Source organism: Salmo salar, chromosome 08 (assembly GCF_965601325.2).
Source record: "Salmo salar chromosome 08, fSalSal1, whole genome shotgun sequence".
NCBI classification, from domain to species: domain Eukaryota; kingdom Metazoa; phylum Chordata; class Actinopteri; order Salmoniformes; family Salmonidae; genus Salmo; species Salmo salar.
Window position 1 is genome coordinate 13,945,744 of NC_138298.1, and position 16,951 is coordinate 13,962,694.

The window sequence follows — 16,951 nt, forward strand, 5'->3', positions numbered from 1 at the left end:
CAGGAAATGTAATAAAATCCTAGGTTACATGAATTGCTTTGATAAAGATTGCATTGAAATTGAACTTGGAACAAACTTGAACTTGTCTGAACAAATTTGCAGTCGAAGCATCTTTAATAAACAAATTCAAGTGATCTCTTTTGGTGATTGAATATGTATTGAATAATAATGAAGTGTGATGGAACGTGCAAAAAATGGCCGTGTACGTTAACGTTCAATAGAAATTGACCAATGAAAACACGCCTTTGAAAATGTATAGACAGCATCACTGATTGGCCAAGCAGCTGCTTTACCAGTGAGATGCACTGTTGAGCGCTACATCCCCTTTAAAGATTCTGAATGGTTCACGCCTAGGAGGCTGCTTGACACAGGTTTGTTGGATGTTTAACTTTATGCTTTGCCTATGCAATTATATTGTTAAAGGTTTGTGCTCAATAACTATGTAAAAATAATGAATACATTGTTGTGTTTGTTTGCGCAATAACATTGATAACTGGGTCATTAAAAAAAAACATCTGTCACCATAAGTCGCTCAATTTTCAAAAGGAGTAAATGTCTGGTGGATTCATTCGTTTTAAATGTAGATATCATCCATCATATTATCAATACAGATTACGTGATATCGCAGGCTGGATAGACTACGGATTTTAAGACGTAGGCCTATACTCGAAACATCACGAAAACAATAGTTCTCTTTTACAGGCGTTCCCTATTTCGTAACGTACTTGGTGAATCAACACGTAGTCGTAAAAATAGCTATGTGCTGTATAACTTTTTCTTCCTGTAAGCTATATCAACTTCTTGCGACCGCAAATTGTAAACACGAAATTTCCAAGGCAGTCTAGTGGAAGAGGTTGAAGGAAAAAGGTCATATGAGTTGTGAACTGAAAGGAAATAGTACGTTTGTGTGACACTCAACTTTGTTTCGAAACGTTTATTGGCGGTATGCGCGCTTTTAGGACTTGTGAAAAGAGCCCGAATGACGCCATTGTTAGCTAATTAACTAATATTGTAATACAAGTTTAAAATGAGACAATGTATCCATTGTCAAACACATGTTGCGGCATCCCCCGCCTTGTCATTTGTATCGAGACAGTTTGCTGAGTTGCTATCAGTGATTGTCGAAAAATATTCTTATGCTTTTTAAAACCATTTATTTAAACAAGCAATATAAAATACTATTTCCATTAGTAAAGCAAAAACGATAGGCTACTCCGAAATGTTAATACTTTTGATTTTATTTGGGGATTAAGTCATTTTTATCACGTTGCATTTAAAGGGAAAGGGTGATACCCGTTTAAGTGATCAGGTTCTGTTGAAATTGCAATGAGTATCTTGTAGCGTATTAATGCTGCATTTGGCCTACTCCGGTCTTGGTGACCTTTTCAAATGAAGGTTTATTTTTGCTCTTGCTAAACAGTTCATTCATAAGCGTTATTAAGCTTAGTACAGGTGGCAAGATTTAGACCTGTTGGTGTTACTAAATCGTCAACGTTCTTTGCCAGAAATCTGTAATGCACACTTTCTTAACCCTGCCCAGGCCGGCTCAGGGTGGCTGCAAGTTCACAGCTATTTCAAAGACATAACCTTGTTACCAATGGTTGTGTCCTAATAAGTAGGCTAAGTTCAAATAATGATGGTGCCTTTGAAACTTGGTTGGATAGAACATTTGACGTTATAAGCTATGCCTGGCTCAATGTGGTACAGCAGACAACCGCATTAGAGGAATTGCTTGGAATGTTGCCTGGAGTCTGTTTTTGACATTGACTTACTGAGTGCGCTGGTTTTAACTGCTTCTCCTATTGACAATATACTTGAGATGCGAACCCTTTATTTCACTGGATTGGTCTGTCATGTGGTTATCACATGGAGTTGCATTGTTCATATACTACAATAGAGATAATATTTTGTCAGTGTATTACAGTACTGCTGTTGAAGACAGTCTGGTTTTTAGGTGAAAGGTGAATGTCTCTTATTGACTACAACCCCCAGGGGCAGTGTGTTCCCGAAAATCTGGAGTAGTCCGCATTATTTAAAAAAAGTTGCCAGCTAAGGGGGAGTGGTGGCATGCCCCCCTCCAAAAATGTTTGCCCTTCAAAATCAGATTTGGTTGCATCTGATGCACCCCAATTTGTTAGTCAATTAAGTAGATGGCACACAAGTAGGCAGCTAGTTGACTAGCAGCTGGTGCTTATGGAACACATGGAAGGGGTCACCGGGGATGTGTTTCAGTGAGGTGAAATGTTCACAACGTTGCAGATAGAAGTGTAACAAATACAGGTAACATGGTTTCTTATTCTACAAGACAGACAACCATATCTGTTCTACTCAATGCTTTTCTATGTGAATGTTTCTGTAACGTTGCACCATCCTGAACCGGTCCCTGTTTACACCCATTCATCATCCAGCCAGGCTGTGTGCCACCTGTTGCCTGGTTCCCAATCCCACCCTATCTTTTTTTTCCTAAAAGCTCCTAGATCTGGTCTGAAACCAACCCCTATACCACCTTCCTTTAGTAGCATGCATTCATGTCTTTGAATTCATGTCAAATGCAGATATGAACGGATGTGTTGACTGACAACCATGTGGGAACTTCTACAGAAGATCTTCACACGCCTTTTACTATATATTACAAAGGTATTCTGCTACGAAGTCTGGTTCGTATTTGCCTATGTTACATCTCTCCAAATGTGCCGCAAAATGGTGCCGCAGAGGGCTGCTTTGCCTCTAGTCCTTAGGAAACTTTGCAGTATTTTTTTTTTTTAATGTATTATTTCTTACATTGTTAGCCCAGAAAATCTTAAATGTTATTACAAAGAGCCGAGAATAATTAGATATCAGAGCGGCGTCAACTTACCAGCACTACGACTTTCCCGAAGCGGATCCTTTTTCCGGACTACCCAGGGCATTTGAGATGATTCCAGAGGCTGACCCAAAACAACAACGCCGCCAGAGAAGAGGTAGACGGAGCGGTCTTCTGGGCAGACTTTTGAAGGCGCGCACACCACCCACCGCTTTCGAGTCTATTTCTCACTAATGTCCAGTCGCTAGATAACAAAGGTAGATGAAATTAGGACAAGGGTTGCTTTCCAGAGAGACATCAGGGATTGTAACATACTCTGTTTCACAGAAAATTGCGCTCTCGGGATATGCTGTTGGAGTCGATACAGCCACCTGGATTCTTTGTACGTCGCACCGACAGGAATATACATCTCTCCGGAGTCATTAAAACTCGTTTTTCAACCACTCCACAAATTTCTTGTTAACAAACTATAGTTTTGGCAAGTCGGTTAGGACATCTACTTTGTGCATGACATAAGTAATATTTCCAACAATTGTTTACAGACAGATTATTTCACTCATAATTCACTGTATCACAATTCCAGTGGGTCGGAAGTTTACATACACTAAGTTGACTGTGCCTTTTAAACAGCTTGGAAAATTCCAGAAAATGTCATGGCTTTAGAAGCTTCTGATGGTCTAATTGACATCATTTGAGTCAATTGGAGGTGTACCTGTGGATGTATTTGAAGGCCTACCTTCAAACTCAGTGCCTCTTTGCTTGACATCATGGGAAAATCAAAAGAAATCAGCCGAGACCTCAGAAAATTTTGTAGACCTCCACAAGTCTGGTTCATCCTTGGGCACCATTTCTAAACGCCTTAAGGTGCCACGTTCATCTGTACAAACAATAGTAGGTAAGTTTAAACACCATGGGACCACACAGCTGTCATCTCTAGGACACAGAACGCGTCTCCTTCCTGAGTGGTATGACCGTGCTTTGGTGCGAAAAGTGCAAATCAATCCCAGAACAACAGCAATGGACCTTATGAAGATGCTGGAGGGAACAGGTACAAAAGTATCTTTATCCACAGTAAAACGAGTCCTATATTGACATAACCTGAAAGGCCTCTCGGCAAGGAAGAAGCCACTGCTCCAAAACTGCCATTAAAAAAAGCCAGACTACGGTTTGCAACTGCAAATGGGGACAAAGATTGTACTTTTTGGAGAAAGGTCCTCTGGTCTGATGAAACAAAAATATAACTGTTTGGCCATAATTACCATCGTTAGGTTTGGAGGAAAAAGGGGGAGGCTTGCAAGCTGAAAAACATCATCCCAAACGTGAAGCACGGGGGTGGCAACATGTTGTGGGGGTGCTTTGCTTCAGGAGGGACTGGTGCACTTCACAAAATAGATGGCATGAGGAAGGACAATTATGTGGATATATTGAAGCAACATTTCAAGACATCAGTCAGGAAGTTAAAGCTTGGTCGCAAATGGGCCTTCCAAATGGTCAATGACCCCAAGCATACTTCCAGAGTTGTGGCAAAATGGCTTAAAGACAACAAAGTCAAGGTATTGGAGTGGCCATCCCGAAATGTTTGACCCAAGTTAAACAATTTAAGGGCAATACACTCAATTAGTATTTGGTAGCATGTAAACTTCTGACCCACTGGGAATGTGATGAAAGAAATAAAAGCTGAAATAAATCATTCTCTCCTATTATTCTGACATTTCACATTCTTAAAATAAAGTGGTGATCCTAACTGACCTAAGACAGAATTTTTACTAGGATTTAATGTCAGGAATTGTGAAACTGAGTTTAAATGTATTTGGCTTAGGTGTTTGTAAACTTGACTTCAACTGTGTCTTTCACTCAAACACTGGGGGGGTGAAGACTTTACTGTTTTGTAACTGTAGATTGCCCCTTTAAACCTTTGCAAATGCTTATTTACCGTGAAGACCAGTTGATTCATTAATTGTATTGTAAACAGTCTAGCTCTATACTTAATTACTGCACTTGAGACGCTTTGCGACAGCTTCAGCTTTGAACTCTGTTTACACAACTTAAAGGAGAAGTTATTTTTTACAACAAAATCTATATTTTGTATGGAAATGTCATGTTCTAGAAGGGTCCAGACACAGAAGCACACACTGTCTTCTCTTTGTCGGGCATCATTTGAAAGACTGGGAATCCATCGGTTGCTATGAGAATCCAATGTCCTGAGTATATCATTGTTTGAGGATCACAAAGTAGTGCTGAGCAATTTAGTGCTTTTAATTATTTATTTATTTATTTTCGGTCTGTTCGGTTTCAATCATTTAAAACATTACATGTAATCTCTGCTCAGGCTGCAGTCTGCCAGTCAGACCTAACCTTATCTATTCACCCCCCCCCCCCATACTGTACTGTCTTTAGTCATCCTATTTAGCTAGCCTGCCTAAGTGCTTCAGAGCTGTCTGACAATCATTTGACTTGTTCTTCAAAGTAGATAAGGCATACTTTCACAAACTTTGTCCCTTTTTTTCATTGTGTACATTCCTCTCTCATGCGGTCTGTGTGTATCTGTCCAGAGAACTGTATATAATGACGAGATGCTCATGTTGCCGCCATTACAATGGGGGTCGTTGTCCCAAAGGTGGGAAGGCTGGCAACAAGCTTAGATCCAATAAAACGCATTGGGCTTATTTAGGACAGATTTTGCTAAGCGGTTTCACTCTCGCTTCGCCTCTTCCCCTCAGATCTATCTCCGTCAGCCAGAAACGGGAGCATTGGATTATGGTTATTGTAGTTAATTACCACGTTTCTGAGAAACTTAGGTGGAATATTAAAGCAGGAAGCACCAGTGACTCGGTCAATAAGAAAGATGAAGCAGCTGCTTAGCTACAGGACTGTTTTGCTAGCACAGACTGGACTATATTCCAGCTGCATTTCCAATTTTAAAACAATCCCTAACTTTAAAAAAAAATAATTCAATGATTCTCCGTGGCCATATCATGCTTTAGTAGCCTATTTTGAATAATTTTATTTACTTTTGTATAGACTGGATTAGGCTATAATTTTGGCAATTTTTATTCAATTTACTTTAGGAAAAGCTTCTTCTAGCCTTATGCATTCGCTGCCTATGCTTGCATATGAAAACGTAACCTCATTCGCTATTTGAGTACAGGCTACGGATTCCATTTGTTTTTGTAGGCCATTCTAAATAAAATAAAAAATCCATCCATAGGCTATATTTTAAAGACCATATTAAATTAAGAATGGTCTGATGGGTGAGAATATTATCAAGTGCTTGTTAAATTGTGAATGAGAGACTGAAGCGTGTGCAGCCAGCGCAAGAAGCAGAGCTCATGCCTTTCATGTGGCTTTTTTCAAATCATCATTAGTCACATCATGTAGGCTTTAGTAAGTGTAAAAAAAATAACTATATATATATATATATATATATATCCCAACGTTTGTATCACATATATAGCCCAACGTTTGGTATCACATATATAGCCCCAACGTTTGTATCACAACTGAAGTTTCATAAATAACTCTAAATGAAGCCAATAGGAGGACCTGTTTCTTTTGTTAATTGCTCAACACAGAATAGCCGCATGTGCGCACTCTCGGAAATCATTTGGAGAAAATATCCTTTCAAATTTATTCAGCTGTGTTCAATTGTATTCCTCATACTGTAAAATAGTGCCACAGAATTGTAAGCAAACCATGTCTGCTAAATGAACTAATGTAGCCTACAGCCAGATCAGGGCCTAACATAAGGTAAACTCAGAGTATGCTGTTCTGTTCTTCTGAAATGGGCTACATTTTCTTCATGTTTCTTTAGACCTGTCCTAAAATAAATAATGGATTTATTGTGATGGTGTAGACTATATTACATGGATGTATTAGACTTTTTAAAATGTAGATGTTCCAACGGTCTGCATCAGTGCTTCCTGGAAGCCAGGACATGCTAAACATGTTTGTTAATTAACGGTCAGTTACCGTGAGACCGGCAGTTATTTGCATGACAAAGCTACAGCCCTACCCATGAGCCCCTTCTCTTTCCATTTAACCAGCATCCTCACCCACTGAGCCCTCACCGACACCGGACGTCTATGGACGTTGAAATTTGGTCAATCCGCCCTGGCCTTGATTTTAACGTCCACGGTTGTCAGGACCGGCCTTCATTTGGTCCAAACATAGACGTCCATGATTGATTCAGATTTGAACCGGACCGAATCTGAAACAATCATAGATGTCTGTTTCACAACTTTGCAGAGTACAGTAAAGAAAAGTAGAATATCGTAAAGCACCGAGTACAGTAAAGGTTTTAGTACTGTCGAGTATAGTACACATTAGAGCACACTAAAGTGGATTACAACCTACTCTTTCGTGCTGTACTGTGTATATACTCTGCTTTACTCTATTGAGCTCTACTGTGCTGTACTTAGAAGTCGCAAGTTTGGACATCAAAGATTGGTACAGATTTGGTCCGGACCAACAATTTTGTTTAGTGGAGCTCATTAAAATAATACAGAATGTGTAGAATAATACCCACATATGCAAAGTGGGATATTGCCTACGTCTAGCTCGGTGTACCTATTTAGGATATATCACCATGAAGAGAATGGCATTCATAGCCATAATGAATTTTTGTGTAGTATAGATCAGGGACCCACTTCACTTACTGTGGTTCAATTAACAAAAACGATTTTTATTTGTATTTCAATATTTTTTTTTAACTCAAGGTGTTGTAACAGCTGACTTCATTCTTTCTGCAGACATTTTTTTTATTCTTAATTTGGAGAAGATATTTAAGAGTTTATGGAAAACATGGTCACCTAAAAAAGGGGATTTTACCTAACTTTGCATCGGCACAGTTCTTCCAGTAAATGTATTTTTGTAAAAACAATGGTTCGTTACCTTGTTTGCCATATGTTTTAAGTGAGTCACAACGCAATTCCGTAACACGGGTTGCTGCGACGCACACAGACCAATTGCTCCAGTCTACAAACTTGTGATTATCATGTGGCGTATTGGAGGATTCAGCTTTGAAGTACAATGACGGCATTCATCCCAAGCCATTCAAGGAAATCTGGAAATGGAGGCTTGTGGTGTGGGGAAAGAAACTCTTGGTCCTCTCTCTGTCGTCTCAAATGTTCGGCGTATCTAGCATTTTCTACTACAGATTACGGCGCTCTCTCTCTCACCCCACTCTGTGGAACAGGGCCAAGGGCGCACTGCCTCTCCGCCGCGACCCGCCTGCTCCACTTGTCTTTGGCAGGGGTTACTATTAGCGAGAGCCCCATTCCGTTGAGTGGAAAGTTAGTGCTAAACTTTCTCTTTAAATGGCTAAATGAGCTAAAGCTAATGAGATTAAGGGTATTTAATACTTTCCATCGTTGGTTAAATTGTTTTGAGTTTGTAGCATTTCAGTATAATGGTGTGGTGACAAATGTTTGCAGGAAGAAAAAACAATTCTATATTCCCTATACATTTTTTTTGAGAATGTGGGATCAGAAAATCAAACTTAATTTGTCACATGTGCTGAATACAGTGTATACGGTAAGGTGTAGACCTTAACGTGAAATGCTTACTTACAAGCCCTTAATCAACAGTGCAGTTCAAGAGGAGTTAAGAAAATATCTACCAAATAAACTAGAGAAAAAAGTAAATAGTCCAGTGGCCATTTTATTAATTGTTCAGCAGTCTTATGGCTTAGTGGTAGAAGCTGTTGAGGAGCCTTTTGGTCCTAGACTGGGCGCTCCTGTACCGCTTGCTGTGCGGTAGCAGAGAAAGTCTATGACTTGGGTGACTGGAGTCTCTGACAATTTTTGGGCCTTTCCTTTGACACAGCCTATTACATATGGCCTGGATGGCATGAAGCTTGGCCCCAGTGATGTACTGGGCAATACGCGTTACCCTCTAGTGCCGTACGGTCAGATGTTGAGCAGTTGCAATACCAGGCGGTGATGTAACTGGTCAGGATGCTCTCGATGGTGCAGCTGTAGAACTTTGAGGATCTGGGAACCCATGCCAAATCTTTTCATTCTCCTGCCCTCTTCACGATTGTCTTGGTGTGTTTGGACCATGATAGTTCATTGGTGATGTGGACACCAAGGCACTTAACTCTCGACCCGCTCCACTACAGCCCAGTCGATGTTAATTGGGGCCTGTTGTTGCCTACCCCGTGTTGTTGCCTACTCTTACCACCTGGAGGTGGCCTGTCGAAGTCCAGGATCCAATTGCAGAGGGAGGTGTTTAGTCCCAGGGTCCCGAGCTTAGTGATGAGCTTTGAGGGCATTATGGTGTTGAATGCTGAGCTGTAGTCAGTGAATAGCATTCTCACATAGGTGTTCCTTGTCCAGGTGGGAAAGGGCAGTGTGGCATGCAATTGAGATTGCGTTATCTGTAGATCTGTTGGGGCAGTATGCGAATTGGAGTGGGTCGAGGGTATCCGGGAAGATGCTGTGAGCCATGACCAGCCTTTCAAAGCACTTCATGGCTACCAACGTGAGTGCTACAGGGCGGTAATCATTTATGCAGGTTACTTTCGCTTCCTTGGGCACAGGGACTTTGGTGGTCTGTTTGAAACATGTAGCTATTACAGACTTGGTCAGGGAGAGGTTTTGTGAATGTTGACCTGTTTTAAGGTCTTGCTCACATCGGCTACCGAGAGCGTTATCACACAGTCATCCAGAACAGCTGGTGCTCTCGTGCATGCTTCAGTGTTGCTTGTCTCGAAGCGAGCATAAAAGGCATTTAGCTTGTCTGGTAAGCTCGCGTCACTGGGCAGCTCGCGTCTGGGTCTCTCTTTGTAGTCCGTAATCATTTTCAAGCCCTGCCACGTCCGACGAGCATCAGAGCTGGTGTAGTAGGATTCAATCTTAGTCCTGTATTGACGCTTTGCTTGTTTGATGGTTTGTCTGAGGGCATAGTGGGATTTCTTATATGCGTCCAGATTAGTGTCCCACTCCTTGAAAGCGGCAGCTCTCGCCTTTAGCTCGATGCGGATGTTGTCTGTAATCCATGGCTTCTTGTTGGGGTATGTATGGTCACTGTGGGGACGATGTCGTCCATGCACTTATTGATGAAGCCGATGACTGAGGTTGTAAACTCCTTAATGCCATTGGATGAATACCGGAACATATCCCAATCTGTGCTAGCAAGGTAAAACAAATTTAAGTTTGCCTGCATTAAAGTCCCCGGCCACTAGGAGCGCCACTTTTGGATGAGCATTTTCTAGTTTGCTTTTGGCCTTTTATAGAGTTGGTTGAGTGTGGTCTTAGTGCCAGCGTCGGTCTGTGGTGGTAAATAGACGGCTACGAATAATATAGATGAGAACTCTCTTGGTAGATGGTGTGGTCTACAGCTTATGATAAGGTACTCTACCTCAGGTGAGCAATACCTCGAGACTTCTTTAATATTAGACACCAGCTGTTATTGACAAATGGACACGCACCCCCACCCCTCATCTTACCAGACATAGTTTCTCTCTTCTGCCGGTGCATGGAAAGTCCTGCCAGCTCTATCAGTGTCGTCGTTCAGCCATGACTCAGTGAAACATAAGAAATTACAGTTTTTAATGTCCCGTTGGTAGGATAGTCTTGATCGTACGTAATCTATTTTATTTTCCAATGATTGCACGGTGGCAAATAGAACGGATGACAGTGGGCGTTTACTCGCTCTCCTACGAATTCTCAGAAGGAAGCCTGACCTCCGCCCCCTTTTTCTCCATCTTTTCTTCATGCAAATGACAGGGATTTGGGCCTGTTCCCAGGAAAGCAGTATATCCTTCCCGTCGGACTCGTTAAAGAAAAATGATTCTTCCAGTTCAGTGAGCAATCGTTATTCTGATGTCCAGAAGTTATTTTCGGTTATGCTTAACCGTAGCCAGAGTGCTGTAACGAACTGTTGATGTAAAAAATGGCTTTATAAATAAAACATTTGGGGTTTAAGCCTAACGGTTCCTCACCACTGGATGCCAAAATGTATTTTTGAACCGAGTTATCAACCAAACCGTGACAAACAATTAATGAATCGACACATGGATTTAGTAAACCTTTGCACCCCTACATTTTATTTGAACATTAAGACAGCAGGTTTTATGCTTTGTTTAGGAAGCTAGATGTAGAGCGACGCGTACAGAAAGGTATTATTCTCTTAATGATGTTCATGGTTATAAATGGCTTTTTGACAAATGCACATGCAGTTTAAAATTAAACTAGGTGAAAATTGGGTCTGATGTATTACTTTTTGAAATTGTCCTCTGCCATATTTTTAGGATTCATAGCCCAGACTCAGATTCTTAAGTGCAATCTGTAAATGTGCTGACCCTGGTTTTGTTTGTAAATGGGAGTGATGGATCTTGGCAAATAAAAGGATTATACTGTCTTTGGTTTTGGGGGCTCATATCCCAATATTCTAAACTGTGGCGGTTATCAGCAGTCAGTGGCACCATCATCAGTACTAACAGTGGTTGACTCTGCAGTCCAGAGTGATGGTGGGAGCATCATGTAATATTGGCAGGGTATGTGTAGGTTAGGAAAGCCTGGTCCCATATGTTTGTGCTATATGGCTACAGTTATGCATGACCATAAGAGTTGGCAAGACGGCACAAACAGATCTGGGACCGGGCTAAGGGTAGGTAGGTTCTAGTTTTGAAGCCATCTTAGCAGACTACTAACTGTCATTAGGTCCTGTTAACAGGGCTGAGAGGGAGGCTGCAGTCACCGAGCCATACCTGCAGTGCGGACAACTTTGGCTCCACTTCACCCATCTCCCTCCCCAATGTCCCAACTCTATGACCCTGTACAGTGAGGTCATATGTCCCAGCACGTTTGATTTCCTCTCAGGGTTCACCTGGTGTCCTGAAAGCTGTTCTCCCCACCAAAGTCACCTTTGTGTCCAAAGCGGAGTGGGGATTGAGGGTGAGAGATGAGTGTGTGTCATATGTTAACAACTTTGCATGAATAGAATAACAATCCCCCTGCCCCTTTACCACAACATCCTCCAGGGCTATTTGTAGCTAATGCTGTTGAATTATCAATGAGGCATCAGTGCTTAACAAATCTCAACACATGCGTGTGCACACAGCCTACTCAATAACTAAATAGTGCATGGCAGTTTCAAATTAAATGTTTAGTCACATGCGCTTAATACAACGGGTGTAGACCTTACAGTAAAATGCTTACTTACGAGCCCCTAACCAACAATGCAGTTAAAAATTAAAAAATCTGAATAAGAAAGTAACAAGTAATTAAAGGGTAGCAGTAAAATAAAAAATAGCGAGTTTTGAGGGGTATTTCTGTATGCCAAAGGTTGTTGCGCTAGGCTAGAGTATCCATACTGTGCTAATTCAGGAGTGAATCAATGTGCTACAGGGATGGTGCTGCTGATGTTTTTCTCCAATTGATGGCCTTTTTCACATCACTGAGACTGGAAACCTGGTGGCTTTGGTCCTGAGAATTCAAGGTGAATTCAAGAGGGGCATTTCAGGAGGGTGCAATGTTACAGAACATTCATAAAGATGCAATTCTATCTCACTGTAGTGAGCTCTATTTGAATAAGATTTATATCTGCAATTGCAAGGTTCAGAACGTCCCACTTCACTGAATACTCTATGTCTAGAAGTGGATTAGCTGGTATTGTGACAGTAGTGTAAGCCCTCTAGGCATTTCAAACTGTAAACAACAAACTGGGCTAGAACGCTGCTTTCGCACATCTTTAGCAGCTTAAAGTTAACAGAATTCTTTAGAAGACTAGGGATTTAGAAGTGTTTCTGGACCAGGCCTAGGAGTGGGAATGGGCTAGGTATTGTCTGAAGCAAGCCTAGACTGGAGAGCTGTGTTGGTGTGTATGCGTGCCTCTTAGACCTGGGTTTCAATACAGAAATTTGAAATTATTTTTCCAGTACCTGTTTGAGCCTACCTGGCTTGATAAACCAATAGAAAAGCCCCAAAACTGCAAATCCTGCCCATCTGGCACTCCAGGCAGACTCAATCAAATGCTCAGAAGTGTTAATATATTTGAACCCAGGTGTGGTGCCTGTCGGTTTACCTGTTGGTCTGTCTCAGGGGTAGGAGAGTTGACTTGGTTCAGAATATGCTCATTCCTGAACATAAGCATACTCAATGGAGACTTTCCATTGAATGTGTTTTGTGTCTTTAGTTCTGAGTTTGTGACTGGGTGTGAGATGGAAACACGAGGTGTAAACGGTGGTTATCTTCAATATTTTATTGTTTTAGTAAGACATACTGTACATTTCCATCTTTATAATGCATTTGTCTTGTATATACTGCGTAATGCACCACAATGCTATATATATGTATGTATATGGCAGTTACAGTAGCTTCATAGGAAGTGTTACCGTTTCAAGTCTAATCTCCTTTTCAGATATGGGATGTCGCACTGCTTTCTCAGAGTTTTTTAAAATTTATTTATACATAGCATATTTGCATATCGATCAATCATCTCTTTTAGTCCTGGTCTCATTGGTGATGTCATCTGGTATCATTGCCCCATGATATGTTCTTTCTAGAGTTTCTAGAAAGTGCTTTCTCTGAATTGTATACATCATAGCGAACTCATAACTTTTTGATGAAAAGGGGAAGCTGTTGTATACAGCTAAACTGAACAAAAATATAAATGCAACAATTGCAAAGATTTTAGAGTTAGTTTGTATAAGGAAATCAGTCAATTGAAATAAATTAATTAGGCCCTGATCTATGTATTTCACATCACTGGGAATACAGATATGCATCTGTTGGTCACAGATACCTTTTTAAAAAGAAAAGTGGGGATCAGAAAACCAATCAGTATCTGGTGTGACTATACCTCCTTCGCATAGAGTTGATCAGGCTGTTTGTGGACTGTGGAATGTTGTCCCATTCCTTCAATGGCTGTGCGACATTGCTGGATCTTGGGGCCTCCAGAGTGGCGCAGCGGTCTAAGGCGTCACTACAGACCTGGGTTCGATCCCAGGCTGGGGCACAGCTGGCTGTGACCAGAAGACCCATGAGGTGGCGCACAATTGGCCCAGCGTCGTCCGGGTTAGGGGAGGGTTTGGTGGGCCGGGATTTCCTTGTCCCATCGTGCTCTAGTGACTCCTTGTGGCAGGTCGCCAGCTGTACGGTGTTTTCTCTGTCACATTGGTGCGGCTGGCTTCCAGGTTAAGTGAGCAGTGAGGCTTAGCAGGGTTGTGTTTCGGAGGACACGTGGCTCTCAACCTTCGCCTCTCCTGAGTCCGTAGGGGTGTTTCAGCGATGGGACAAGACTAACTACCAATTGAATATCAAGAAATTGGGGAGAATAATGGCTAAAAATTATAACACGCTGCCGTACACATCAATGGGTGACATCTGTATGGAAGAACTGTGACATTTTCAGCTTCCTGGAATGGTGTACAGATCCTTGCAACATGTGGTCATGCATTATGTTGATACATGAGGTGCCGGTGGCAGATGAATGGCACGACAATTGGCCTCAGGATTTCGTCACGGTATTGTCCGTCGCTTATGCCTGCCCATATCATAACCCCACCCCCACTATGGGGCACTCTGTTCACAACATTGACATCAGCAAACTGCTTGCCCACATGACGCCATACACGCTCTATGGCGGTACAGTTGAAACTGGGATTCATCCGTGATCTCACTGGTGAAGAAGCTGGATGTGGAGGTCCTGGGCCTGCCTGGTTACACGTGGTTTGCGGTTTTTGAGGCCGGTTGGATGTACTGCCAAATTCTCTAAAATGACGGCGGCTACAGATCCTGGTTCGATACCGGGCTGTGTCGCAGCCGGCCGCGACCTGGAGAACCATGAGGCGACGCACAATTGGCCCAGCGTCGTCTGGGTAGGGAGGGTTTGGCCGGCCAGAATGTCCTTGTCCCGTCGCACTCTAGCGTCTCGTGTGGCGGGCGCATGCACGCCAGGTGTACAGTTTTCTCCGACACAGTGGTGCGGCTGGCTTCCGGGTTAAGCGTGCATTGTGTCAAGGAGCCGTGTGCGGGTTGTGTTTCAGAGGAGACACGGCTCTCGACTTTCGCCTCTCCCGAGTTTGTACGGGAGTTGTTTGTAAGGGAGTTGCAGTGATGGGACAAGACTGTAACTACCAATATGACGAAAAAGGGGGTAAAAAATTGTCAGCGGCTTATGGTAGAGAAACCATAAGAGAAGTAACTCTGGTGGACATTCCTGCAGTCAGCATGCCAATTGCACACTCCCTCAAAATTTGAGATCTGTGGCATTGTGTTGTGACAAAACGGCACATTTTAGAGTGGCCTTTTATTGTCCCCAGCACAAGGTGCTGTGTAATGATCATGCTGTTTAATCAGCATCTTGATATGCCACACCTGTCAGGTGGATGGATTATCTTGGCAAAGGATGCTCACTAACAGGGATATAAACAAATTTGTGCACATCATTTGAGAGAAATAAAAGCTTTTCTTGCGCATAGAAAATTTCTGTTGTCTTTTATTTCAGCTCATGAAGTATGGGATTAACACTTGCATTTTATATTTTTGTTCAGTACCCTTCTCTTGGAAACTGTCTTTTTATTCCCTACAGTTGTCCTGTATGTGCATACTTTGTTTGCTGCAGCGTATTCAAAAATGTAGTAGTTTGTGCACTGCACATTTTCAAAGTAGCCTACCGTTTTTTACAATTTTATATTTTCAACATGGCTCAGGTTAACCGCTCTTCTTCTCTTAAAGCAAGTTAGGAAAACTAAGTAAAAGTAGCTAGTAAGTTATACTCCATCTTTTAAATCACACATATCCAGGGGATCTCCAAGAATGTTTCTGTATAAACCTTGCTAGTCTGACTCATGCACTTGACTTGCCCTGAAATGACTGGACCACATACCACTTTCTTTTTAGCTGGGCCTAGGGGGTCACAATCCAGCTGGATTGTGGCCCCCACACTCTTCCGTTTTCTGGCTGAGTGGGGTGACTGGTGGCCGAGTGCTGCCATTGGCCTGTCATCTTCCCAGACCTATTATGGAGGGGCTGGCTGGAGGGGGAGCAGCAGTGGAGGGTTACCTTTAGCCTGGAAAGGAGTCCCAGCCAAGCCAAGTGACGCCTGTGGCGTGTCCCTTTTCCCTGCTCTCCCCGGCCAGCTGAATGAGACGAGTGCACACATGCGCCTTATGTGTTTTGTGTGTGTGGTATATACATGCATATATAGATGCTTGTATGCACATACCACACACTTAGGAGTGTGGGCAGGTTGGTATGGAAACAATGATAACAGAGGGGGGCTGAGAGGGAGATGGCAATGGTTTTAAGTATATCGAGCATTCAGCTGTGGTTAGTTACAAACTGTTGCTTGTTTGCCCTAGTCTTAAGAATTCCACCATTTTGTGTTCCATATCTGGAGGTTGTTCTGTAAATACAGCCACATTTACCTCTTCCTTGTTACAATCTCTCATTTTCCTGTCACTGGCAGTGTGTGTGCCAAGCTACCAGTGAGATTAGATTCTTCGTCATTAACATGTTTCAGATGCGATGGATCTGCCATTAGCATCCTGGACTAAATCCTCAATCACTATGATGGGGATCTATTAGGGCTTTCATGGTTAGGGCTGCCACAGTAATTCTGTAATCGTGTAACTGATGATAATGGATGAAGACATCATGAAAATAAAAATAAGCGTTTTAATACATAAAAAAAAGAAGAAAAAAAAAAGATTTTACCTTTTTTTAAATAGGCAAGTCCATTTAAGAACAAATTCTTATTTACAATGACGGCCCTAACCCGGATGATGCTGGGCCAATTGTGCGCCGCCCTATGGAACTCCTGATCACGGCCGGTTGTGACACAGCCTGGGAACAAACCAGGGTCTGTTGTGATGACTCTAGCACTGTAATGCAGTGACTGACTGCAGACGGCCAGGCATAAAAAAAAAAGACGAGACGTGTGGTTGAGTCCATTTCCACGGTAACATGGACTCTTTACAACGTGATGAAACGTTGCTGCTCCTTATTTTAGCTCGGTGTTGTAGCAAACATCAGAAAATGCATGCACCCAATGGCTTACCACAAACAGGGCACACTGTCAGTTGACAGAGATATATCAGCAAGTTAGGCTAGCTAACCCCAAGCTGTCAGTTTAGCTATAAGTAAACAGTCTCTGATTTGAGACTTTGGTTGCTTAGGCAACCCCCCCCCCCCCCCCCGTTTG

General features: G+C 42.3%; 1 protein-coding gene across 3 annotated transcripts in view; it reads left to right on the top strand.

Moving 5' to 3' along the window:
• The first annotated feature begins 266 nt into the window (after positions 1 to 266).
• Positions 267 to 16,951, top strand: part of LOC106610003 (long-chain-fatty-acid--CoA ligase 1) — a 53,979-nt gene continuing 37,294 nt past the window's right edge. For 2 of the 3 annotated variants that reach the window (XM_045722635.2, XM_014209094.3), the window contains exon 1: positions 267 to 371. The gene's annotated coding sequence lies outside the window, so the exon portion shown is untranslated. Of the gene's footprint in view, positions 372 to 748; positions 898 to 16,951 lie in introns of those variants that run through there. The other variant, XM_014209095.3, reaches the window with a different exon arrangement.